We start from the raw sequence: 26,976 nt of genomic DNA on the forward strand, positions 1-26,976 counted from the left end.
CCTTTTAATGGTTGTGTAGTATTCTGTGGTGTGGCTATACCATAATGTATTCACCACTCCCTTTGGATGGGTATTTACTTTGTTTGCCACTTTTGCCACTATGAACAACACTGCATAAATCTTTCATGTATATCCTTACATATTGGTTCCTAAGAGTGGAAACTATCCCATAGAAGTGTCAACATGTTAAAAGATATTGCCCAAAGGCCATTGTAACAATATACAAATGTATACGGATTTCCTCCATATGGCCACCAGCAATAAATGTTATGACTCTTTCTTTTTCTTTCTTTCCCTCTTCTGCTTCCTCTTCCTCTTTCTCTTTCTCTTTCTAAATTGAGATGAAATTCACATAACACAAAATTAACCATCAGTGGTATTTAGCACAATCACAATGTTGTGTAACCATCACCTCTATCTAGTTCTACAACATTTTCATCAGGAATTCCCTGGCAGTCCAGTGGTTAGGACTCTGTGCTTTCACTGCTGAGGGCCTGGGTTCAATCCCTGGTTGGGGAACTAAGATCCCACAAGCTGAGCAGTGTGGCCAAAAAAAAAAAGAACTCATAATAAAAAAAATTTTTTAATAAAACATTCCATCACCCTAAAATTTAGGAAACTCCATACCCATTAGCATCACTCCCCATTCCTCCCTCCTTCAGCAATTGTTAATCTGCTTTCTCTCTATATAGATCTACCTATTCTGATCATTTCATATAAATGGAATCACACAATAAGTGGCCTTTTGCATGTGAATTCTTTCACTTAGCATGTTTTCAAGGTTCATCTATGTTGTAGCATGTATCAGTACTTCATTCCTTTTTGTGACTGGATAATAGTCTGTTGTATGAATATAACACATTTTGTTTATCCATTCATCAGCTGTTGGATATTTGGGTTGTTCCTACTTTTTTTTTTGGCTGTGTGAATAGCGCTGCTATGAACATTCCTGTCTAAGTATTTAAAAACTTGTTTTCAGTTTCCTTGGGTATATAGTCACCCCTCAGTGTCCAAAGGGGACTGGTTCCAGGACCACCACCACCCCTGCCACCCCCTTGGATACCAAAATCCGAAGATGTTCAAGTCACTAACAGTTAGCCCTCCATATCCGAGGATACAGATCTTACTGATATGGAGGGCCAACTGTATATCCAGGAGTGGAATTCCTTGGTCAGAAGGTAATTTCATGTTTAACTTTTTGAGGAAGTGCCAAACTATTTTCCACAGTGGCTGCACCATTTTACAGTCCCACAAACAGTGCACAAAGGTCTGTTTTCTCTTCTTATAAAGATTCCAGTCATTGAATTAGGACCCACCGTAACCCAGTATAACCTCATCTTTATTTAATGACATCTGCAATTATCCTATTTCCAAATAAGGTCACACTTACACGGAGGAGGGTTAGCACTTGGACATACCTTTTTGGAAGACACAGTTCAACCACAATAGGGTGTAATATCTTTTTGTATACAGGAAATAGAAGCAGCTATTGAGAACAATAACTAATTCAAGATAACACTGATAACAAAGTGTCTTTTCCTTAAACTGTAGGAATTTCAGCTATTTGTGCAAAGGCAAGGCCACCAAGCATTGAGTGGCAGCCAGATGGATTAGGCAGAACACTGGTGTGGATAAACTGGCTTATTTTAGTTCATGAATACCGCATTTTAATAACCCTTAATAACTCATGTAGTGAATTACCATTAAGTCTCCTGGGGATGTATACAGACATGAAAAATTATGGCAGTGTCCATCATTTAGGTGCAAGAACTGAAGAAAAGACAAGAGATTTCAATATTCCAAAACACTATGGCTTTTTTATGTTTCTTGTGCCAGATATAGCCAACTGGCTGAACCAGCTACTGTTCCCAACCTCTGATTCTTTTCTTCCTCCTATTTTAGAAGCTGGAGAGATCCTTTGCAGCTGTGGTTGCCAGCTATGCTGTTGTATTTCCAGGAATATGTTTGCTTTCCTGATAAAAGGGACAGATGAAACTGGCTCCAGCCCTTCCCTTACTTCTTCCTGCCTTGAACACTGGCGTGATGCCTGGAGCTACAACAGCCATCTTGTTGCACCATGAGAGAAAGCCCAAGATGATCACAGAGTAGCTGGCTCTGTATCATTCGCCCAGCAACAGCAGCTACCTACTTCCAGATTCCTTGTTTTGGAAGAAAATGTTTATTTATTTATTTACTTACTTACTTAGGCTGCGCCAGGTCTTAGTTGCAGCTTGTGGGATCTTTAGTTGCGGCATGCGGACTTCTTAGTTGTGGCATGCATGCGGGATCAAGTTCCCTGACCAGGCATCAAACCCAGGCCCCCTGCATTGGGAGCCCGGAGCCTTACTCACTGGACCACCAGGGAAGTCCCCACATATTACTTTTTATGAATAAAAAAATTCAAAGACAAAAACATTCAAATTTTATTTTTAGTTCAAATCATTGTCAGATGGGTGGCACTCTTGGGATTTCTTAGTACCTATGTCAACACACTTTTCATAAAAGTAAGCACAAAGGAAAACATCCCTGGAAAGCTGTAGAAGAGAAAGTCTTGTGCCTGCTTGTCTGGTCTCCATCCCTCTAGGTGGAATGTGGCTGGGTTTTAAGTTACCTTCCTAGTTTAATGAGGATTACTTGATTGTTTAAGAGCAAAAAGAACAAAACTGTGAACGGCAGTGCATGAGCTTACCTATGTCTTGTTCAGCTTTACAGTTTGACTTTAGCAAAAGGAATTTTTTAAAAGTCCATTTTCTTATTTATGGGCATTCCCAGTAGTACTACCTCATCTGAACTCTTGGAGAGCTCATGGGGGCTGTTTTTCATGTCTTACTTATTCCCACACATGGACTCACTCATTCATTCAACAAACATTTGTTCTCTGACCCACTGTGTGCTTGGCAACAGGATGGGTAGGGCAAGGGCTGTGAGTGAATCCTTTTGGCTGTGAGTAACCTGAGCCCACCTCAAATTGGCTTCAGCAGAGAAAGAATTTATTGGCTTATGTAAGTTTCAGTGCACATCAGCTTCAGGCATGGTCGGGTCCAGGGGCACAAGCAACAACATCAATATTTGGTCTTCATCCCTCAGCTATGCTTTCTTCTGTGAAGGCTGCACCCCTCAAGCAGCTTCTCCCCTAAGATAGTAGCAGTGATGATTAGCCAGCTTAGCCAGCCCCAGGGAAGGAGAGAGCGTTTTCCCCAACAATTACAGTGGAAGTGCTAAATTGGCTCTAATTTGGCCCAGCTTGAGTCAGGTGCCTTCACTTGATTGATTGAGAGATGCAACATGCTGACTGGCCAGTGCACAGTCACATGGTCAAACCAGGACGTGAAAGAGCAAGGTCAGTTCCATGCGAATCACATGGATTAAGATTGGAGGTAGTTCCCCAAAGGAACACTAGGGTGCAGTGACCAGAAAAAGAAGAATGGATATGGCCAGGACAAAAACAACAGATGTCCAACTACGCGTATAATAAAGATGAATAAAGAACTTCTGGGGACTGTAGAAACCCCCATGGCTGCTGGTGGGAAGAAAGACCGGGAGTAGCTGTGCTGGAGAGCAACCTGGGGGTGCTTGCCGCCTGCACACCCAAGGACCTGGCGTCTCCTCTCCTGAGTATAGCACCCAAAGAGCTGCTCGTTTGCTCCACAGGGGACATGCACAAAGATACCGATTGTGACGACATGTGTAGAGGTGGAGGCAGGGATGAAGGTCCATCACTAGGACAGTGCGTTGGTAAAATGTGACGGATGCACAGAGTATGGAAAAGTACTCAGAAGGAACGGACTAGATGTTCACAGAGACATGAGTAGGTCTTAAAAACAAAGTGAAAAAAAATGAACTCTGTTACACAAGACTGTGTAAACGCAAAACGTATGCCGACACTGTTAGTAATCAGGATAGAGTTTTCCTTGCAGAATGTGACTAGAAGGAAGCACACAGCTTCCCAGTTAAAGACTACATTTCCCAGCTCTCCTTGCAGCTAGGCGTGGCCACCTGACAAAGTTCCAGCCAATGGGATGGGAACAGAAGTAATGTATGCAACTTCCTGAATCAAGACCTTAAAGAAGACAGCGCCTTACCTCTCCCTTCCCACTTGGGAGCTGAAATAGCCATTTTGCGCCATCAGGTGGAAACCACATATTGATGATACTGAGCAACAAGACAGAGCCACCCAAACAGCCCTTGACTCCTTGCATATGGACTATTAAGTGAGAAATAAAAATCTATATTGTTTAGTCTCCTATTCTCTTTTGGTCTTTGTACAGCTATAGAACCTACATGCTAATACAGTGCTCAATAAGGGTTGTGAATTTCATATTATTATTATTGCTCTCTCCTCAATTATCATCATTATTATTATTTTATTGACCTAAAGCACTTCTTAGGTACAGCTCAGTGAATTCTCTTCGAACCCTGATAGTGGAAGCTATAATCCTTAGCGTTCCTTAGTTGCAAGTGACAGAAACCACTAAATTAAGCAAAAAAAAAAGAATGTATTGGTAGGCTGTGGGGGAGTTCACTGACTCAAAAGAAAGGCTGAAGAACCAGGCTTCTAGAAAACCAGGACCTGGGGCTAGTCCAGGAAACCAGGTGGTAGGAACTAATGAGCACTAGAGTAGGAGATTGTGTTTTACGGGGCAGAGAGGCTACGTTTACACAAAAGCATCTGCTGGGGAGGCCACTTTAGAAAGGGCACCAGGGGAGGCCTCTCAAGGAGGTGACATTTAAGCTGAGACTGCAGGATGAGAAGGAGCTGGCCATGCGAAGACATTGGAAGAGAGTATCTCAAGGAAAATTCCCTTGGAAGGGAATCTTTGAGAAACACGAGGTGGGGTTAGTGTAATGGAGGCGGCAGAGGATGTATGAAATGAAATCAGAGGCCAGGGCACCATCATGCAGGATCTTGGAGGCCATGGAAAAGAGGTTTTCTTCTCTTTGTTATGGAAAACCAATGGAGAATTTTAAGTAGCCGTCTGGCATGATTTATTTCTTCAGATCCACCTGACTACTGGGTAGGAAACTGCGGTGGGCGAGGGTGGGAGGCAAGGAGACCAAGAGATGGGGAGTGGTGGGGAAGGGCATGCATGGGAGCTGGAGCCCACAGGGCTTGCCATTCCTGGATGTGGAGTGGGAGGGAAGAGAGAACAAAGACCAGCCCTCACTTTTGTGCTTATCAAAGCCAAATGGAAGGGGGCAGTTTTCGATGGAGCAGTCAAGCGTTCAAAATGAGACAATTGACAATGGTTGGAGATACCAGTCTGTAGATTTGGACGTGCTTAGGGGACATAAATTAGCAGACATAAATGGGGAAGTCATCAACATCAAGATGCCAGTTAAAATCTTGGCACTAAACAAAATCCTCTAGGAGGGCAGGATCCAGGACCCAAATCCTGGGGTCATCCAAGGTCAACACGCACATGAGTCTTTCTATGTGTCTTCCACCTGGACCCCTTCCTAGATGTCATTCCCAGGGACTGCACCATTTCTCTGCTCCTTATTTTAGTAAAATTTCTCGAAGACTTGTTTATAGCTCCTATCTCCCCCTTTCTCACCTCCTGCGCTCTCCTCAACCCGCCCTGATCAGGCTGAAATAAGTATTTATATGTTGGAATTTAGTGAAAACCATTCCATTCATCACAGGGCAAGTGGTTCCTTGATATGAAAAAATATATCCCAATCTGCCATCAAGAACTTAGTCCAAGTCCTGGAGCTTCCCTGGTGGCGCAGTGGTTGAGAGTCTGCCTGCCAAGGCAGGGGACACGGGTTCGAGCCCTGGGCTGGGAGGATCCCACGTGCCGCGGAGCAACTAGGCCTGTGAGCCACAATTACTGAGCCTGCGCGTCTGGAGCCTGTGCTCCGCAGCAAGAGAGGCCGCAATAATGAGAGGCCCACGCACCACGATTTAGAGTGGCCCCCACTTGCCGCAACTAGAGAAAGCCCTCACACAGAAACGAAGACCCAACACAGCCATAAGTATATAAATAAATAAATAAAAATTTTAAAAAATTAAAAAAAAAAAAAAAGAACTTAGTCCAAGTCCTCAAACATACATACTTGCCCTGCCCCAGGGCCTTTGCTCTTATTACCATTCTCTCTTCCTGGAACATTCATTCCCCAGATATCTGCCTCTTTCTCTCTCATGTTTTTGCTTAAATGTCATCTTCTCAGTGAGGTCTCCATTCCCCCTTTTAATTTTTCTCTTTGTGTTCTATTCATTCATTCACAGATCATTCTAGGGCTTCTGTCCAGCGTATTTCTGTATTCCCAGAACCTAGAATAGTGCTGGCACATAGTGGGCACTCAAAAAATATCTGTTAAATGAATAAATGAATGAACAAACGGACCAGATCAGGAAGTGGACACTGGCCTTCAGGGAACACGCCGGACTTTGATAACAACCCTAGGAGATTTAGTACTGGAAATTCCTCAGCAGGAGTCTTGGGGAAGGTCAAAAGGTGAAAGTCCCGATTGTTCTCAGCTGTGCTTTCACCATCTTCACCATTTTACCCCAGCCCCCTGAGATCCCCAGGGCCCGGTCCACCGCCCTTCCTTCACATTCCTCAGCTCTTAAGTCCCCACCCCCTTTCAACACCCGGAGTTCTTTCTGTGGATGGAATGAACTGAATCATAGTTTCCATGTTAGTAATGAGGCCCAAGAATGCCGATGACTCAGAAGACCAGAGCGCCCCGTTAGGGGAGCGGAACGCTGCTCTCCAAACAGACACCAGGGGGCGCCATTCCTCCACGGAGTTCAGCGCTGGCCTCTGCAAGCAGCTGAATCAGGTAAGAAGCCCGGAGGCTTTTGCCTGTTGTAGCCTTGAGTGTGCCGCGCGGATTTCGTTGCGAGCTCCAGCAGCTACTGGGAGAGCTTGCCTTGATGCCTGCAAAGAAGTTGATGGCACAGGTCCTCTCCTGCCTTTAATTACATAGACCAGCGTTCAAACCCAGACTTTGGCAACTTTCCAGCTGTGTGACCCTGGCCAAGTCACTTCACATTTGGGAGCCTGGGTTACCTCCTCCATAAAATAATGATAATCATGGGACCCCATTGCTGCATGGAGGGAATGCAATACACCTTGCAGGTGCCAAGGATTGAGCCTGAAATGGGAGATGGTGACCTGATCAGGGATTGTTTATTACTGCGTCAATGGACTCAGAGCAATGATTCTCAAACTGTGTTCCCTGGACCAGCAGAGCACCTGGGGACTTGCGATTCTCAGCCCCAACTAAGACGTTTTGATTAAATTATGGGGCGGGTCTTTCAGTGTTTAATAAAGTCTCTAGGTGATTCTGATGGTACTCAAGTTGGCTCAGAGAGGTAAAGAGATTTTCCCTAAATCACAGCTGTTTGCAAAGTGGAGCTAGAATTGGAAAAAAAAAATCTCTTCCTGACTGCAAAGCTTGCATGGATGTGTACGCGCGCGCACACACACACACACACACACGCAACTCACGAGAGGCTGAAATGCAGAATGACCTCTTGGAGTTCTCTTTAGGGATAGCTTAAAAAGCTTTTTGTTCTCAACTCTGGCTGTACATTAGAATCAGCTGGAGCTCTTTTCTTTTTTTTTTTTCCTGGCTGTGCCAGGCAGCATGTGGGATCCTAGTCCCCAACCAGGGATGAACCCATGGCCCCTGCATTTGAAACAGTAAACCACTGGACCACCAGGGAAGTCCCTGGAGCTCTTTAAAAACTGTATCAATGCCCGGTCCTCTCCCCAGACCAATTGATTAAGAATTTGCCAAAGCACCTGTGCTTTTACAAACTCCTCAGGTGATATTGACACCAGTGAGGATTGAAAACCCCCAGCCAAGAAGCACCTAACTTGCTATTTATAATAAAGCCCCCAACTCTGGGTAGTTAGGAAAGAGCTGGAGTTAGAGGGGGACCTGGGTTCAGAGCCTGGTTTCCTCATCTGTAGAATGAGAATTGAGATGCAGGCTTCTCCTGGGTTTTATGAGGAAGAAACTAGAGAAACTCCAGAAGGCTCCTGGCCTGGGCCTTGGCTAGGGGAAGAATTGGTAAAAGGGAAGCAAACAGTTAAGCGTTTGCAGTATGCAAAGCACAGTGAAAATCCCCTTACAAACACCTTCTCCCCTAATCCTCACCAAGACCCTCACTCGTAGCCTAAAACCCCGTCACTGGGCTTGGCCACCTCCTGGTCTGTCACAGAGCCAGGTCTCTACAGCCCTGGACGCTGAAAAGCAGGCTGGGACTGGGGTGGGGTGAGGAGGCACCCAGATGGCAGCATTTAAGGAGGTGCTGCCACTCAGGGTCATGCGAGTGCTGAGCGGGTGCCTGAGAGCAAGCGCCTCCTTAAATGTGAGGCCCTGGGCCTCTCTGGTCTCCCCCAGGTCCCAGCCCTGCTCCAGAGGCAGCCTTCCTAAGTCACTAGGGTAGATCTCACTCAGAATGAAGGACTGGGAGGAGGAGGGGTGGCCAGGCCAGGCCAGGCAAAGGCAGCCTTGTTAAAAAGCCTACATTTTGTTACAGCAACAGAATTTTCTTCCCCTTGAGCAGAGAACAAATTAATATACAAAAATAGAAATGCACACCAGGAAGGTGAGTTAATGATTAATAATGATGTACTGTGGACTCCGCAGTGTAGCCACTGTTAGAAATTTAAATTTGGGGCCCTTAAGGCAAACTTTTCAAAGTCTACATTCCACTGTCCCTAGAATGAATGAACAAACGAACAAATAAAGGAACAGTTTACTAAGTACCTAGATGTGAGCTCCAGGAGGACCCTTTCCAGGGCCCGAGAGTGGGCTCTTTTCTAACACTCGGAAATGTATTCTCCGAGGAGACACACGTGCTGACAAAGCAAGAGAATTTATTGGGAAGGGGCACCCGGGGGGGGGGGGGAGAGCAGGAGGGTCAGGGACCCCAGGAGAACTGCTCTGCCACGTGGCTCACAGTCTCGGGTTTTACGGTAATGGGGTTAGTTTACGGGTTGTCTCTGGCCAGTAATTCTGACTCAGGGTCCTTCCTGGTGGTGCATGCATCACTCAGCCAAGATGGATTCCAGCGAGAAGGATTCTGGGAGGTTGCTAGGACATATGGACTGGGGTCTCCTCTCTCCTTTTGACCTTTCCCGAATTCTTCCGGTTGGTGGTAGCTTGTTAGTTACGTGTTCCTTACCAGGACCTCTTGTCTTAAAGTAACTTGTTTTAAAGTAACTCATGCAAATGGTTACTGTGGTGCCTCTGGGAGGTTGCTAGGACATATGGACTGGCCTCTCCTCTCTCCTTTTGACCTTTCCCGAATTCTTCTGGTTGGCAGTAGCTTGTTAGTTACGTGTTCCTTACCAGGACCTCTTGTCTTAAAGTAACTTGTCTTAAAGTAACTCATGCAAATGGTTACTGTGGTGCCTCTGGGAGGTTGCTAGGACATATGGACTGGCGGCTCCTCTCTCCTTTTGACCTTTCCCCGAATTCTTCCCGTTGGTGGTAGCTTGTTAGTTACGTGTTCCTTACCAGGACCTCTTGTCTTAAAGTAACTTGTTTTAAAGTAACTCATGCAAATGGTTACTGTGGTGCCTGGCCAGGGTGGGTGGTTTCAGTCAGTGTTTCCCCTAACAGAGGGAGAGAACAAAGGGACCCACAGCTGATGTCTACACTCAAGAAATGGAGAGTTTCTGGTAAGAAAAGCAGATTAACTCCGAGAACTCACATGCAGGTTGAGTGTAGTTACAGAGACAAAGTAGTGGATCCTCATTCGAAATCCCTTTAATTTACCCAAACACATAGATCCGCACACTTTACAAAGAAATCTGTGTTAAATAACATTTTATTTCTAGCTGGGTGTATTTTCTTAAACAGACAAGGGACAGTGGCACAGTGGTTAAGAATCCACCTGCCAGGACTTCCCTGGTTGCGCAGTGGTTAGGAGTCCGCCTGCCAGTGCGGGGGACACGGGTTTGAGCCCTGGTCCGGGAAGATCCCACATGCCACAGAGCAACTAAGCCTGTGTGCCACAACTACTGAGCCTGCTCTCTAGAGCCCGCGAGCCACAACTACTGAAGCCTGCTCTCCACAACTACTGAAGCCTGCGCACCTAGAGCCCGTGCTCCACAACAAGAGAAGCAACCACAATGAGAAGCCCGTGCACCACAAGGAAGAGTAGCCCCCTCTCACCGCAACTAGAGAAAGCCCGTGCGCAGCAATGAAGACCCAACGCAGCCAAAAATAAATAAATAAATAAATAATTTTTTTTTTTAAATTTAAATTTTATAGTTGAGTCTATCCACCAACCCACTGGAGCTTGAGGATCTGAGGAAGACAGTGATGGACACTTATCCCTCTTGGTCCTTGGGTTGGCCTTGATTTAAGTGTGCCTCTTCCAGGCAGCTCTGTTTTAGGGTGACCAAAGGGTCCCTGTTGGCCTGGGACCGAGGAGTTCTTGAGATGTGGGATTTTCAGTTTTAGAAAACTGGGACAATCCCAAGCAAACCAGGAGGAGTTGGTCACCCCAGTCCACTCCTTATAGTAAGTGTGATTCTAGCCATCAAAGATGCATATTTGCGTACAGTGTACCTCTAAACAACTGCTTCATCTAGAGCTCAAAGAAACAGTTATTTTGTTCTAATGGAAGAGGGAGAGCTGTCAGGTCTGGACTAACTGAGAGGTAGTATGGACTCTCAACAATGGTGCCAGGAAGGGTTTCCCAGGGCAATTTTACAGAATATGATTTATGCTTAATATGCTGACATCAGCATCAACTTGTCCATGTGAGTTTCTTTCTCTATCAGGCAATGGATTGATTGGTGTAAAAGTTAGATTGCTCATCAAGGGACTCCAGCATCGGCTTCTGACTCCTCAAAATAGTCACCAAAAAGCTTGTTGTTCAAGCCAAAGCACGTTGAGAGAGTCAGTAGTATCTTAGAAGGCAGAAGGCAGGGGAGGAGACTTAACAGGATCGTAGGGCCTTGAACTAGGTGATTTCTCGACAGGTCTTGCCAGACAGGGAACTAGTTAGAACTGGCAGAGTCTGACATGAGAGCTTTGGACGGTTGGGCACAACAAAGCAAGGGTGAGTCTCAACCTTGATAAGTAAGCTAATTTAGTGGGTTCAGTCTTATATTCCAGGAGCAAGGATTTCCGGGAATCAGTCAGCTCCCAGACTTGCTCAGCATAGGAGCAGGGAGGGATGCTGGCTTCATGGGAGCCTGAAGGGCAGCTCAGCTCCACATGGTCACTCAGGACCCTCAGTTCCTTCCGCCTCGTGGCTCTGCCATCCCCGGGGTGGTCAGTGCCAGGCCATCCCCACATCCTTGGTCCACCCTGGATACAGTCAAGCAGGAGAGCATCTTAACGCTTAGAAAGGAGTCACGCAAGTTCTCTCCTTTGCTTAGGAAAGAAGCACCTCTGCCCTGAATCAGACAGCCCTGGATTCAAACCCAGCTCAGGCACCTTCAGGCCATGTGACCTCGGGCAAATCACTTCCCTTCTGAGCCCAATGACTGAGGTGGCCCTACATTAGTCACATGGTCACACCTAACTGTGTATGGACCACATGAGGGACCTGTGCCAGGCCAGGGACGCCCTGCAAAAGGATGTGAAAAAGATGTGCAGAAAGATAGGTACATTTCAGAAGTGACATCCTGGGAGGGGGAGATTGAATTCCACAAGTTTAATTTATTTATTTTATTTTTGGCTGCCTTGGCTCTTCATTGCGGCGTGTGGGCTTTCTCTAGTTGTGGTGAGCGGGGGCTACTCTATGTTGCGGTGTGTGGGCTTCTCATTGTGGTGGCTTCTCTTGTTGCGGAGCATGGGCTCTAGGCACGCAGGCTCAGTAGTTGTGGATTGCGGGCCTAGATGCTCCGCGGCATGTGGGGTCTTCCTGGACCAGGGCTCGAACCGGTGTCCCCTGCCTTGGCAGGCGGATTCGTAACCACTGCGCCACCAGGGAAACCCTGAATTCCACAAGTGATCTCCCCAATGAATCGATTCTTCCCAATGCGGTAAGCACTACAAAGGAACCAAAAAAGAGTAAAGGGAGATTCAAACTGGGACGAGGGGGCTAACTTAGCTGGGGGCAGCCAGAGCAGGCTTTTTCGGGAGAATTCTGTGGAAGTTGAGAAGCAGATGAGTCAGTGCGCCCTCAGGCTCAGAGGGAGGCAAAGCAGGGCATCGTTCAGAGCAGAGGAAAGAGCTGGAAGGCAGAAGCAGGGGCTCAGTTTTAGGAACTAAAACTAAAACTAAAAGTAGCCCAGCTGACATGCAGGGAAGAGAGAGAGGCCAGCAGGGCCCATAGCAGCTGCCCTGAAGTCAAGAACCAGTGGTTCATGGGCCGGAGACACCCGTGGAGCAGCCATGTAAATTTTTGCCTACTCCATATTTTTTAAAAATGGACTGAGCTGCGTTTTGTGGTTTTTTTTTTTTTTTTTGAGTGGTTTTCCATAAAAATCTGAATTTCCAGATTTTCTTTAAAAAACATAAGATCTGGCCATATTGGGCTCACATTTCTGAGTAGCAGCTAACAGTTGGAGCTGAGGAGGGCTGGAGGTGGAGCTTTAACTTATGAAGTTAAAACTGAGTTCCTCATTGGCCTTAAAGTGTTGGACCCCTGTAAACATTTAAGTTCTGGACCCCTGGGCTGGGCCTTAGAGGCTATATCAGGAATTTTGGAAGAGATCCAAAGTGCAATGAGAAGGCAGGGTTGGTTGGTTGGTTGGTTGGTTTTTGGCCATGCCACATGGCATGCAGGATCTTAGTTCCCTGACCAGGGACCGCGCTCCAGCCCTGGCAGTGAAAGTGAGGAGTCCTAACCACTGGACTGCCAGGGAATTCCCCGAAGGCAGGGTTTTGAGGTGAGGAGAAACCCAATCCCCAGGTCACTCTAAGCATAGAGAAGGTAGTATGGTTGGGGGATAAGCATGGATGTGAGGGAACCGGGAAGGAAGCCGTACATGGAGGTCCAGGCATGAGTTGATGGTGGCTCTGTCCAGAGTGGGGGCAGCGGATGGGGTAGAGGCTCGCGGAGTGTCCCTGACACTCAGACTCCTTATATAGAGTTAGGCTGCTTTTGTTTTTGTTTGGCTCAAAACAACAGAAATGTATTCTCTCACAGTTCTGGAGTTCAGAAGTCGAAAATCAGTGTCACTGGGTCGAAATCAAGATGTCAGCAGAACTGGAGGCTCCAGGGGAGAATCCGTTCCCTGCCTCTTCCAGCTTCTGAGGGCTGCTGCCTTTCCTTGGCTTATGACCACATCACTCCAGTCTCTGCCTCCCTGGTGGCATGGCCTCCACCTCTCCATCTTCAAATCTCCCACTGCCTTTCTCTTAGAGGGATGGATACATGGGGTTGCATTCAGGGTTCACCTGGATAATCCAGGATAATCTTGCATCTCAACATCCTCCATTTAATCACATCTGCAATCACGCCTTTTCCAAACAAGGTAACATTTACAAGTTCTGATATCTTTGGGGGCCATTCATCAACCTACTACACTTCCCCTCTCTGAACCTTGATTTTCTCCTCTGTAACACTTCATACAGGGTTTTATGTATTTGGAGAATAGTGACCACACAGGACAAGACAGCATGTTTTTCTTATCCTTACCCACCCCTCAGTCTAAACTTAACTCACAGCTCCCCTATACAACCCTTCACCTCAACACACTCACTCCCCCAGGAATGGAGCAGACACATGCATTCTTTCATTCCTTCCCGGAAATGTACCAACTCTCTGCAACCTGCCAGACACATCCTAGGCCCTGCACATACAGCAGTGACCAAAACAGATAGAAATCCATGGCGCTCATGGAGCTGGTCTTCCAGTGGTGGTGGAGCAGGTGGGGAGACAGATGGGAAACAGACAGATACAGAATAGGACAGATAGTGGTTAAGTGGGTTCTTTTGCTAGGGCTGCCATAACAAAGTGCCACAGACTGGGTGGCTTAAACCACAGATATGTATTGTCTCATAGTTCTACAGACTAGAAGTTCAAAATCAGTGTGTGGGCAAGGTTGTTTCCTTCTGAGTGCTATAAGGGAAGGATTTTTTCCAGGCCTCTCTCCCTGGTTTGTAGATGACCATCTTTTCCCTGCATCTGGTTCTTTTTTTTTTTCGGCCACGCCTTGCAGCATGTGGGATCTTAGTTCCCCAGCCAGGGATCGAACCATGCCCCCTGCAAAGGAAGCGCAGAATCTTAACTACTGGACCACCAGGGAAGTCCCAGCCCTGCATCTGTTTCTATCATCTTCCCTCTGTGTGAGTCTGTCTCTGTGTCCAAATTTCCTCTTCTTATAAGGACACCAGTCATATTAGATTATGACCCGCTCTAAAGACCTCATTTTAACGTGATGACCTCTGTAAAGACCCTATCTCCTAGTAAGGTCACATTTACAAAGACTGGGGTTAGGACTCCAATATATGAATCAGGGGGTGGGGGTGACACAAATCAGCCCGTAACTATAAGTATAGGAAGAGAAACAAAGCAGGGTGAGAGGAGAATGGAATGATGGGGTGGGCTGGGGGTGCTATTTTAAACGGAATAACCAGGGAGGTGATTCCTGGGCAACAACCTGAATGAAGGAGGGAGGTGCCAAGAAGTATATGAGAAAAGAGCATTCCAAGGAGAGCAAATGGCAAGTGCAAAGGCACTGAGGCCTGAGGATTTCAATGTGGAGAAAGAACAGGTGGAGGCGCATCACGGAAGGAGTGGGGTGAGCTGTGAGAGTGGGAAGGAGAGGACACCAGAGAGATGGGGCTTGGAGGACAGATCGTGTAGAGCCTGGGGGCCTTGTTTCTTAACTCGTGCAAACTTCCTTCTCGAGCAGGCTTGTTCCTGTCTGGTCCTCTTTAGAGTTACAAGTTCAGTGGCCCCCACTTCTACACTATAGAACCTTCTTAGTGTTTTAGCTGGACTGCAGCCAGCTTTCAAAATATTTTGGCAAATGATTTATTGACGTGAAACTTGTTTAACATTAACCATTTAAAGTGAACAATTCGGGGACTTCCCTGGTAGTCCAGTGGGTAAGACTCCGTGCTCCCAATGCAGGGGGCCTGGGTCCAATCCCTGGTTGGAGAACTAGATCCTGCATGCATGCCACAACTAAGAAGCCCGCATGCTCCACTGAAGATCCCGAGTGCCGCAACTAAGACCCGGCGCAGCCAAATAAAGAAATTTTTTTTTTTAATATTTATTTATTTATTTATTTATTCATTCATTCATTCATTCATTCATTTATGGCTGTGTTGGGTCTTCGTTTCTGTGCGAGGGCTTTCTCCAGTTGCAGCAAGCGGGGGCCACTCTTCATCGCGGTGCGCGGGCCTCTCACTATCGCGGCCTCTCCTGTTGCGGAGCACAGGCTCCAGACGCGCAGGCTCAGTAATTGTGGCTCACGGGCCTAGTCGCTCCGCGGCATGTGGGATCTTCGCAGACCAGGGCTCGAACCCGTGTCCCCTGCATTGGCAGGCAGATTCTCAACCACTGCGCCACCAGGGAAGCCCAAGAAATATTTTAAAAATTAATTGCTTTCTAAAAAAAAAAATAAAGTGAACAATTCGGTGGCACATGGTATGTTCACAATGCTGTGTACCCTCCACTTCTGTCTGGTTCTAAAGCATTTCCATCACTTTCAAGTCATGGTAGAGATTCTAACTTCACAGTGCGGTGGAGCCCCAGGCAGATTCGGATCAGAAGAGGGACCTGATCTGACTGTCACCCTGTCCGGAGTGTGGAGGATGGACTGTGGCCTGACCAGGGGCGGAAGCAGGTCCACTGAGGCAACTGACACCCTCACCCAGGCAGGCGGGAGATGGTGATGGTGTGGATTGTGTTATGGTAGGGAGCAGGGAGGGTGCTGAGGAGAAGCTGGACTCAGATTGATTGTTTGATTTTTATTGGAGTACAGTTGATTTACAATATTGTGTTAGTTTCAGGTGTACAGCAAAGTGATCCAGTTATACATATATATATATATATATATATATATATATATATATATATATATATATATATATACTTTTTCAGATTCTTTTCCCTTGTAGGTTATCACAGAATATTTAGTATAGTTCCGTGCTATATGGTAGGTCCTTGTTAGTTATCTTTTTTTTTTTTTGGCTGTGCTGCGCGTCTTACAGGATCTTAGTTCCCCAACCAGGGATCGAACCCATGCCCCCTGCAGTGGAAACGCAGAGCCCTAACCACTGGACCACCAGGGAAGCCCCCCTTGTTGGTTATCTATTTTTCAGATTTATTTTGAAGTGAAGGGCTTAGGATCTGCTGGTGGGGTGTGTGTGTGTGCGTGTGTGTGTGTGTGTGTGTGTGTGTGTATACATGTAAGAGAGGAGGCAAGGATGATTCAGGCTTTTTTCTTTAAATTGTGGTAAATATACACAACATGGATTTACCATTTTAACCATTTTAAATGTACAGTTCAGTGGCATTAAGTACATTCTCATTGTTTTTTTAAAGATTTATTATTTATTTATTTATTTTATTTTTGGCTGTATCAGGTCTTAGTTGCAGCGAGTGGGCTTCTCTCTAGTTGTGGCGTGCGGGCTCCAGGGCGCATGGGCTCTGTAGTTTGCGGCACGTGGGCTCTAGTTGAGATTCTCCAGCTCAGTAGTTGTGGCGCTTGGGCTTAGTTGCCCTGTGGCATGTGGAATCTTAGTTCCCCAACCAGGGATCGAACCCGTGTGCCCTGCATTGTAAGGTGGATTCTTTACCACTGGACCCCCAGGGAAGGCCCAAGTGCATTCACATTGTTGTACAACCATCACCACCATCCATCTCCAGAACTTTTTCATCTTCCCAAAATGAAACTCCAAACTCATTCAGTGTTCACTCCCCATCCGCCATCCCCCATCCCTCCACAACTTGGTAACCACCTTTTTACCTTCTGTCTCTATGAAGTTGCCTGTCCAGGTCCCTCTTATAAGTGGATCATACAACATTTATCCTGTGTCTGCCTTATTTCTCTCAGTGTGATGTCTCCGAGCTTCATCCACGTGCTAGCACGCACACTCTCAGGTCCTGGGCCAGGAAGTGTTTCCACCTTCTGGAGTCTGACCTCCTGAGTGTCCCCTGCCTGGCAGGGGCCTCCTGGTACTTTCTGAGTTTCGAAGTCTGACCTGTCCTTCCCAGCTCAAGCATGACCCACTCCAGGAAGCTCTCCTTGGGTGTCTTTAAAAGCGGGCCTTGGGCTTCCCTGGTGGCGCAGTGGTTGAGAATCTGCCTGCTAATGCAGGGGACACGGGTTCGAGCCCTGGTCTGGGAAGATCCCACATGCCGTGGAGCAACTAGGCCCATGAGCCACAACTACTGAGCCTGCGCGTCTGGAGCCTGTGCTCCGCAACAAGAGAGCCCACGATAGTGAGAGGCCCGCGCACCGCAATGAAGAGTGGCCCCCACTTGCCGCAACTAGAGAAAGCCCTAGCACAGAAACGAAGACCCAACATAGCAATCAATCAATCAATAAATAAATAAATCTTTAAAAAAAAAAAAAGAAAACGGGCCTTGAGGCTTCCCTGATAGCGCAGTGGTTAAGAATCCACCTGCCAATGCAGGGGACACGGGTTCGAGCCCTGGTCCGGAAAGATTCCACATGCTGCGGGGCAACTAAGCCCGCGAGCCACAACTGCTGAGCCCACGTGCCACAACTACTGAAGCCTGCGTGCCTAGAGCCTGTGCTTCACAACAAGAGAAGCCACGACAATGAGAAGCCCGCGCACCACATAGCCCCCGCTCGCTGCAACTAGAGAAAGCCCGCGCGCAGCAACGAAGACCCAACACAGCCAAAAATAAATAAATAAATATTTATTTATTTATTTATTAAAAAAAAAAGAAGAAGAAGCCCGCGCACCACAATGAAGAGTAGCCGCCGCTCGATGCAACTAAAGAAAGCCTGCGTGCAGCAACGGAAACCCAACACAGCCAAAATAAATAAATAAATAAATTTATTAAAAAAAAAAAATAGCGGGACTTGGTGTCAGAAAGAACAGTGTTCACATCCTGATTCTGCCGTTTACTTGCTGGGCACCACTGGCTGAGCTTCTCTGACCCCCAGTTTCCCCATAGCTAGCTGGAGACAACAAGCGCTCCAAGCCTAGGGGATTGTCCTGACATTTACAAGAGATGACGCTGCTTTGCCCAGCGTAGAACAAATGTCACCTGTTCCTATAAGCTTGTACATCCAAACTCACCCAATTTCTTGTCCAAAAAACCTCCAGTATTCTGTGTCTGCTACTCAGTGGGTAGCAGATGTGCATCCTGGCATTTTTACTGTTCTCTAGCTTTTAATCTAATTCCCATATTAACTTTTGACTTTATCTCCTTGCACTACATGCTAGGGATTTTTTTTTTGTCTTTGTTTGTTTGTTTGTTTTTTGAGGAATCTCTCTTTTCATGTCCTAAGGGGTGAACTCTGAGCTAATACAGCGTGGGTTTGGTAAATATCTATTCTGCTAATGTCTTCTGCTGTCTTCCCAGCAGGCCTGCCATAGCTCTATCAGAAGAAGGAGCATCTCTTCCTTAGAATGTCCAGCCCCAGGCTGTAGACTTGCTCCAGAAGTACCCAGCCTCCTCAGGTCTCAGAGATTGTCACCCCAAATCTGCCCCCACCCCAATACATACAAAAGGAAACTCCTAAAACATTGCCTTCACGTACTTCTCTCATACGATCAAGGCATGCACATTGGCAATGTGGCAATAACACCCAATTTTCAAGGGATTTCCCTGGTGGTCCATTGGTTAGGACTCCGTGCTTTTGCTGCCGAGGGTGTGGGTTCAATTCCTGGTCAGGAACTAAGATCCTGCAAGCCGGACTTCCCTGGTGGCACAGTGGTTAAGAATCCGCCTGCCAGTGCAGGGGACACGGGTTCGAGCCCTGGTCCAGGAAGATCCCACATGCCACAGAGCAACTAAGCCTGTGCGCCACGACTACTGAGCCTGCGATCTAGAGCCTGCGCTCTAGAGCCCACGAGCCACAACTACTGAGCCCTCATGCTGCAACTACCGAAGCCCGCGAGCCTAGAGCCCGTGCTCCGCAACAAGAGAAGCCACCACAGTGAGAAGCCCGCGCACCGCAACGAAGAGTAGCCCCCGTTCACCACAACGAAGAGTAGCCCCCGTTCGCCACAACCAGAGAAAGCCCGCGCGCAGCAACAAGACCCAGCGCAGCCAAAAATAAAATAAATAAATAAATTTATATATATATAAAAAAAAGATCCTGCAAGCCTCGCAGCGTGGTCAAAAAAAAAAAAAGAAAAAAATCAAATTTTCAAATTTTCAAGACACACACACCCTATATTTACACCAAAGCTGAAATATACCAAGACCCATTAATCAGGCAATTCCACTTCTAGGAATTTTTCCTATGGATAACCCTTGCCCAAGACAGACAAATAAGAATCTTTATTGTTGCATTGTTCATAATAGCCAAAGACTGGAAACAACTCCAATGTCCATCCATGAGAGATGGTTAAATAAATTATGATACATACTAAGCGAAGTAAGTCAGAAAGAGAAAGGCAAAAACCATATAATATCACTTATATGTGGAATCTAAAATACAACACAAGGAATTCCCTGGTGGTCCAGTGGTCAGGACTCTGTGCTTTCACTGCTGTGGCCCAGGTTCAGTCCCTGGTTAGGGAACTAAGATCCTGCAAGCCACACAGTGTGGCTAACAAAAAAGTAAAATATGACACAAATGAACATATCTACGAAACAGAAACAGATTCACAGACATAGAGAACAGATTTGTGGTTGCCAAGGGGGAGGGAGGGTGGGAGAGGGAAGGACTGGGAGTTTGGGATTAGCAGATGCAAACTATTAGTATATACAAAATGGATAAACAATAATGTCCTACCTGTATAGCACAGGGAACTGTGTTCAATATCCTGTGATAAACCATAATGGAAAAGAATATGAAAAAGAATATATATATGGGGCTTCCCTGGTGGCATAGTGGTTAGGAGTCCACCTGCCAATGCAGGGCACACGGGTTCAAGCCCTGGTCTGGGAAAATCCCACATGCGACAGAGCAACTAAGCCTGTGCACCACAACTACTGAGCCCGTGAGCCACAACTACTGAGCTGGTGTACCTAGAGACCGCGCTCCGCAACAAGAGAAGCCACCGCAGTGAGAAGCCAGTGCACTGCAACGAAGAGTAGCTCGCTGCAACTAGAGAAAGCCTGCACGCAGCAATGAAGACCAAACACAGCCAAAAATAAATAAATTAATTTATATAAAAAAAAGAATATATATGTATAACTGAGTCACTTTGCTGTACAGCAGAAATTAACACAACATTGTAAATCAACCATACTTCAATAAAATATTAAAAATAAATAAATTATGATACAGCTGCACAATGGCTACTACTCCTTAGCCATTTAAAAAGAATAAACCAGGGACTTCCCTGGTGGCGCAGTGGTTAAGAATCTGCCTGCCAATGCAGGGGACACGGGTTCAAGCCCTGGTCCGGGAAGATCCCACATGTTGCAGAGCAACTAAGCCCGTGCACCACAACTACTGAGCCTGAGCTCTAGAGCCCATGAGCCACAACTACTGAGCCCACGCACCACAACTACTGAAGCCTGCGTGCCTGGAGCCCGTGCTCCGCAATGAGAGAAGCCACCGCAATGAGAAGCCCACGCACCACAAGGAAGAGTAGCCCCCGCTCGCCGCAACTAGAGAAAGCCCACACTCAGCAGTGAATACCCAATGCAGCCAAAGATAAATAAATAAGTAAATAAATTTATTTAAAAAAAAAAGTAAACCAGGTCTCTGGCTATGGATAGGGAGCAATTCTCCAAGACAGACTGATGAGTGCAGAAAGCAAGGAGCAGAGCAGTGCGGGGGACATGCCACTGTTTATGTCAACAGAAAGAGGAGGGGGAGGGTCTCACGCTGGGGAAGATGCACAGGCACTCTCTGCTAACTGGTGCTTGTCGTGGCCTCTGGGGAGGGCATCAAATGATCAGGGATGGGAGGGAGACTTAGTTTTTCCCTGGATACCTTTCTATATTTTAATTCTTTACTATTTCCCTGGATACCTATCTATATTTTAATTCTTTACTATGTGCATTCATTTCCTATTCAAAATCATTTAGATTAATACATGCATTATATCCTTGCCAGGAAGCACGAAGGTTTTGGACCTCATGCTAACAGCACGTGCCATTCTTGAAAGGTTGACAATTCTCAGTCTGTTCTCTGCCAAATGATGTCAGCAGAAGCTGAGCGACCTTGAGTGTTGATTTCAGCGGTGGTGTCTTTACAGAAATGCTCAGTCGGCAACAATCGCTGGCCCCTGTAAGGCGTTTCCAAGTTTACAGGGCTGAGACCCTCTTTACTTATCATGATCTCATCTACCCTGACAGTGTTGGGGGTAACTGGGGCAGGCAGGAACTTGTCCAAGGTCACACAATTAGGAAATGCCCTAGCCAGGACTGAATCCACATCTCTTTCTCTGCTTCTTTCACATGGCTTGAAATGCCCATCTTTTGAGGATGTCTCAGACTTTCCATCAACAAAGATGATATCAAGTGCTCCTGTGTGATGGTCACCTGTGACCACCCCGTTGCTAAGTCCAATCAATGGTCAGTTATCAGGCCTCGGCCAACTCGCCCGATCAGGAGCATTTGATGAGGTGGTGGATGCCTTCCTCCTTCAAACACTTTCCTACCTAGGGTTCTAGGAAGCCCCTCTATCCTCCCACCTCACCGGAGGCTTCTTGGAATCTTTGTGGGCCAAATGTTCCAACTGTGGAGAGCCCCAGGGATTGGCCCTTGGACCTGTTGCTTTAAATTTATTTATTTTATTTATTTTGGGCTGTGTTGGGTCTTTGTTGCTGCGCACAGGCTTTCTCTAGTCGCGGCGAGCAGGGGCTACTCTTTGTTGCGGTGCGTGGGCTTCTTATTGCAGTGGCTTCTCTTGGTGTGGAGCACAGGCTCTAGGCACGCGGGCTTCAGTGGTTGTGGCACACAGGCTCAGCAGTTGTGGCGCACGGGCTTAGTTGCTCCGCGGCATGTGGGATCTTCCCAGACCAGGGCTCGAACCTGTGTCCCCTGCGTTGGCAGGCAGACTCTTAACCCCTAAGCCACCAGGGAAGTCCCTGGACCTGTTTCTTGTCCCTTAGAACCCCCAGTTCTAGGTGATCTCATCCCCTACCATGGCTTTAAGTCCCATGTATGTGCTGGTGCCCCTCCCACATGTATATCTCCAGCCCAAACTCCCCTCCTGCCCTGGGCTAATCAACTGCTTCCTCGACCTCAGCTGGGTGACTGACAGTCCCTCACCCCCTCTCGCTTCCTCCCCACCTGCTCCTCCCACTGCCTCCCCATCTCGGCCCCTTTGACTCCATCCTCCAGCAGCTCAGGCCCCAAAACCCTGAAGTCATCCAGGCCTCTCTCACCCACACGAACCCTGTCAGCTGGACTTTCCAAGCAGATCTAGAATCTTACCCCTTCTCTCCACCTCCTCAGTCTCCACTCTGGTCCGAGCCACCTTCCCCTGGGGCCTGGAATATTCCCACAGCCTCCCCACTGGTCTCCCTCCTTCTGCCCTCGCCCCTGTCATTTGGTCTCTTTTCAGCCCCACAGCCAGAGGTGATCACTCAGGACAAGTCAGTCTGTGTCTCTTTCTCTCTGCTGACAAGCTGCCAGTGAGTTCCCATCTCATCTAGAGTAAAAACTGAGCTCTTGTAAATGGCCCCAAAGGCCTTCCTGTTCCTCCCTTCCTTGGTGCCCTCTCACCTCCTCCACCACTATTACCTCCACTGGTGTAAATCCTTCCAGCAGGGCGAGCCGCGCTTCCTGCCATTCCTCCAACACCCAGCACCCAGCACCCAACACATGCAGGCATCTCTCAGCGCGGGGCTTCCTCTTCCCTGTGCCTTTGGGCTTCTCAGCCTCATGCTCTGGATCTTTGGGGCTGGCTAATTTGCTTTGTCGTTGGGGGCTGTCCTGTGCATTGTAGGATGTCAGTGCATTCCTGGCCTCTACGAACTAGCCACCCATAGCATCTCCGTATCTCCAGAAATTTCCAAGTGTCCTCTGGGGGGCAAAATCGCCAGGCTGGGAACCAGGGCCCTACCTGTAACATGCTCCCCAGACATCCCTGTGCCTCCTCTCTCATCTCCTTGGGGTCTCCACTCAGCTGTCACCTCCTTATGGAGGCCTCTGTCCACGCTGATTATCACTGCTGCCCACCCCAAACTCCCCGTTTCCCTTCCTGCTGTATTTTTCCCCATAGCACTCATCCCCATTTCCTGTATATTATCTGTCTCTTCTCATTAGACCCTACATTTCAAAAAGCCAAGGATTTTTGTCTGTTGCATTCATTGCTGTATCCCCAGCACTTACAGCAAAACCTGGCACACAGTAGGCACTCAGTAAATGCTTCTGGAAGGAACAGATCCATGCCAGGCTTTGTAACAGATGCATGAATGTTAGACCTTGACCTTGAGAGACTTGCATCCCAGGGTGGGTGCTGGGAGTAAACAGACAAATGAATACGTGCAGTAGCAGGTGGTAGTAAGTGCAAGGAAGAAAAGAAAGCAGATATCCTGGTTTCCCAGGCTGCTGTGAACAAAGTGCCACAGACTGGGTGGCTTACAACTACAGAGATTTATTGTTTCGCTGTTCTAGAGGCCAGAAATCCGAAATCAAGTTGTTGGCAAGGATGTGATCCATCTGAAACCTGCATGGGAATCCTTCCTGGCCTCCTCCTAGCTTCTGGTGGTTTTTTCATCTCTCTTGGGCATTTCTGGGCTTGTAGAAGCCTCAGACCAATCCTCCATCTTCACAAGGCCTTCTCCCTGTGTGTCTTCACATCATCTTCTCTCTGTGCATGTCTGTCCAAATGTCCCTTTTGTATAAGGGCACTACTCTTATTAGATGAGGGCCCACCCTCATGACCCCATTTTAACTTGATCTCTGTAAAGATCCTATTTCCCCAAAGGCCGCATTCTGACCTAGTGGGGGATTCATTATGCTTCTTGGTGAGGGAGACAAAGTTCAGCCCCTATCAGCAGGGCACGGGATGAAAGGGTGCTAGGAGGGCCTCTGAGTTGGTGGCATTTGAGCAGAGTCCAGAATGAAGAGAGGGGGTGAGTCCTGTGGCTTTCTGGGGGAAGGGCATTCCAGGCGGAGGGAACAGCCAGGGCAAAGCAGCATAATCAGGGTACCTACCTCACAATGCTGGAAGGATTCAATGGCTTAATATATGAAAAAAGTTAATTTGAGCCTCACCTGGAGCACAAAAAAAAAAAAAAGGAAAAAAATAGTTAAGAGCCCTGCTGAGTATGTAGTTAACAGGCAGTTAATATGAGTTATTATTATTATTACTATTATTATTATTCATCAGAGGAATAACAGGCTCTGGCTCGGTGTCTACTCTGGACTAGGCAGCCTTCTACGGCTGGGGATCCAGAATGAACTAGCCAGACAGCGACCTGTCTTCCTGGGGATGAACACCTAGCTGGGGGAGACCAAGAGACCAATAAGTCAACAAACAAAGAACAGCCTATGGTGTGATTGCTGACAACCACAGGGCTCAATACAACATGGTGATGTCATAGAAGGTGATTGCTGGGTGGGGCTGGGGCAGTGCCACTAGATAAGGCAATCAAGGAAGGCCTCTTGGAGGAGGTGACCTTGGAGCTAAAGTCTCTTTCCTCCAGGGGACATCCGTGGAGAAAGGTCCACTGGTCAGGTCTAGATCCATGACTAGGCTGCCGTTGGCCAAGGGGGCGGTGCCTCAAAGGTGAGAATTTAATGAACCTAAGAAGACCTGCAAGTCACTTCAGGTTAATTACAAAGAGCATGAATGCTGGTCAAATTGGTCTCAAACCCCAGACTTCTTTTATCATCCCCCGCGGCCATCCCATCCCTACCTCCGAATAAAGAAAACATCAGTGAGAAATAGAAGATAATTCCGTAAGTCAGACCCCAGTGTTTATGTCTGACTTTAGGCCCAGGTGGGAGCAGTTAAGAACAGGTACCGTGGTTGCCCCTGCATACCCATTGGTGACTCTCAAAGAGAGTTAATCCATATGACCATCAGGTGGTTCCATATTTTCAGTGGGCTCTCTGGGTTGGATTCAACACAGCTCCTCAGATACCCTCGAAAATCCTTTTCTCCTGAAAATTGCTTTATCCCCTAACTGTTTCAGGGCAATTTGCCACAGGTGGGAAAGTATGGGGTGTCTGATGAACGCAGAATGCAACTGTGTTGAATCACGTTCTCGGAAGTCCTTTCTTCCCAGGTAGAAAGCAACCAAGGTGGCTGTTTTGACATGCCCATGGTCATGTTTCTTTTCTTCTGAATCTGCATTTTGTCATTTTGCTTCGTTTCAGAAAAAAAACAGAAATCTGCCTTAAGCTTAATCCCCCTTCCCGCACCAACCCAATGTAGTTGGGGCTATGGAGAAAGTACAGAAAGGCAGACCTGGGTTCAAGATCCACAGAATGGGGAGAGAGAGGGAGAGAGAGAGAGCGAGCAAGCACACAAGAGTGTGCACTCTCTTACGTCATGGGGACTCTGGTGGATCTGTATTCACTCATTCCACAGATATTTATGGCACACCTCCTGAGGGCCAGGCACTGTGTTAGGCTCTGGGAGTCCATCATCAGAACCCAAGATGAGTCCCTGCCTTCCTGTAGCTTACAGTTTACTGTACATTCACATCTGACAAAGAGCCAAGAAGGGCTTTAGCATGAGCCTTCCAAAGACCGGGGACTTTGCTTCTTGGCCCTCCCACTGATTAACTGTCCTCAGTTTTCCTCTCTGTTAAATGGGTTCAGCCACTCATGCTGTGTAACTCAGAAAGCTTTGTTGTGAGGCCCTAGGAGATGACATCCAGTAGAAGAATAGCCTTACTGGTTGCTCTTTATGGCATCTGTATTGGGTGCTAAGAATTGGGTAGCTCATTTTCTTGGAGTCCCAACTCCACCCTGGGTGGCTCGTGCTGTTATCTTCCTTACCCAGAGGCAGAAACAGGTCAGAGGGGCTGAGTGACTCTTCCAAGGAGGCTCAGGACTCCAAAACAGAAAGGTAAGGAAGAGAAGACCCTACTGGGGAGAGTTTGATGGGACCAGAGAGTTAGGGGTGCCGGATTAAATACAGGATGGACTTAGACTATAAGACTGTCCATTGTTTATCTGAAGTTCAACTCTAATTGTGTGTCCTCTAATTTTGTTTGCTAAACCTGGCCAGCCTACAGAGGTTCTGATGTTAGGCTGATGGAGGCCTGGGGTATAGCTGGGACAAGAAGTGTTGGGGCGAGTCAGTGCCCCTGGTCCTGGTGAGCCGGGGAGGTGGGAGATGGGGAAGAGGGGGCGCGGGTGTGTGTGTGCCGGTAACAGCAGGGAGAGGGGCAAGGATGGGAAGACCCAAAACCCAAGTAACTTCCAGCCCCAGGGTAACACCTTTTCTGCCTGGGGGCCTTCAGCTCCTCAGCTGCTCCTTTGTTTGAGCTGCTCTCTTGTGAATTCTGAGTAGTCAGTTTAGGTTGACCCGCCCCTGCACGCAGCTCCTCCGGCCACACCAACTTTTGCTTTACCTACCAATCACTGTAGCTTCCTTTTGTAACCTGGTTACCCCCCTGGCTGGCTTCAGTTTTCCTGACTCTTAAAACTTGAGTTTCCGAATTCTTTGGCGGACTCAGGCATCCTTATGGCTGATTCATTCAGCCAGTCCTTGTTCAACATTCACCAAATTATTTTTGAGCACCTACTGTGTGAGAGGGAGGTACAGAATTGAACAAAACAGACACTAAATAAGAAGTCAATGATAAGAATTTATATCCAGTTATTAAACTTGTATTAAATATTCATTTATGATTGCCATAGCAGCATGAGGGCAACAAATAGCAAGGGGCAGTCTGATTTATTGGGAAATGAGTCCAGGAAGGGTACCCTGAAGAAATGAATTTTGTGTTGGGTTTTGAAGGATGAGTAGGAGTTAACCTGATAACAACAGTGATAGTTAAGTGGTGCCAGACACTGTGCCAAAT

The 26,976-nt window shown here is 47.3% G+C and overlaps 1 protein-coding gene across 1 annotated transcript in view; it reads left to right on the forward strand.

Annotated features, from left to right (window-relative positions):
• The first annotated feature begins 11,009 nt into the window (after nt 1-11,009).
• Nucleotides 11,010-26,976, forward strand: part of ZMYND8 (zinc finger MYND-type containing 8) — a 157,345-nt gene continuing 141,378 nt past the window's right edge. The window contains exon 1 of the mRNA XM_061209724.1: nt 11,010-11,035. The gene's annotated coding sequence lies outside the window, so the exon portion shown is untranslated. The remainder of the gene's footprint in view (nt 11,036-26,976) is intronic.

Source organism: Eubalaena glacialis, chromosome 13 (genome assembly GCF_028564815.1).
Source record: "Eubalaena glacialis isolate mEubGla1 chromosome 13, mEubGla1.1.hap2.+ XY, whole genome shotgun sequence".
Taxonomy (NCBI): domain Eukaryota; kingdom Metazoa; phylum Chordata; class Mammalia; order Artiodactyla; family Balaenidae; genus Eubalaena; species Eubalaena glacialis.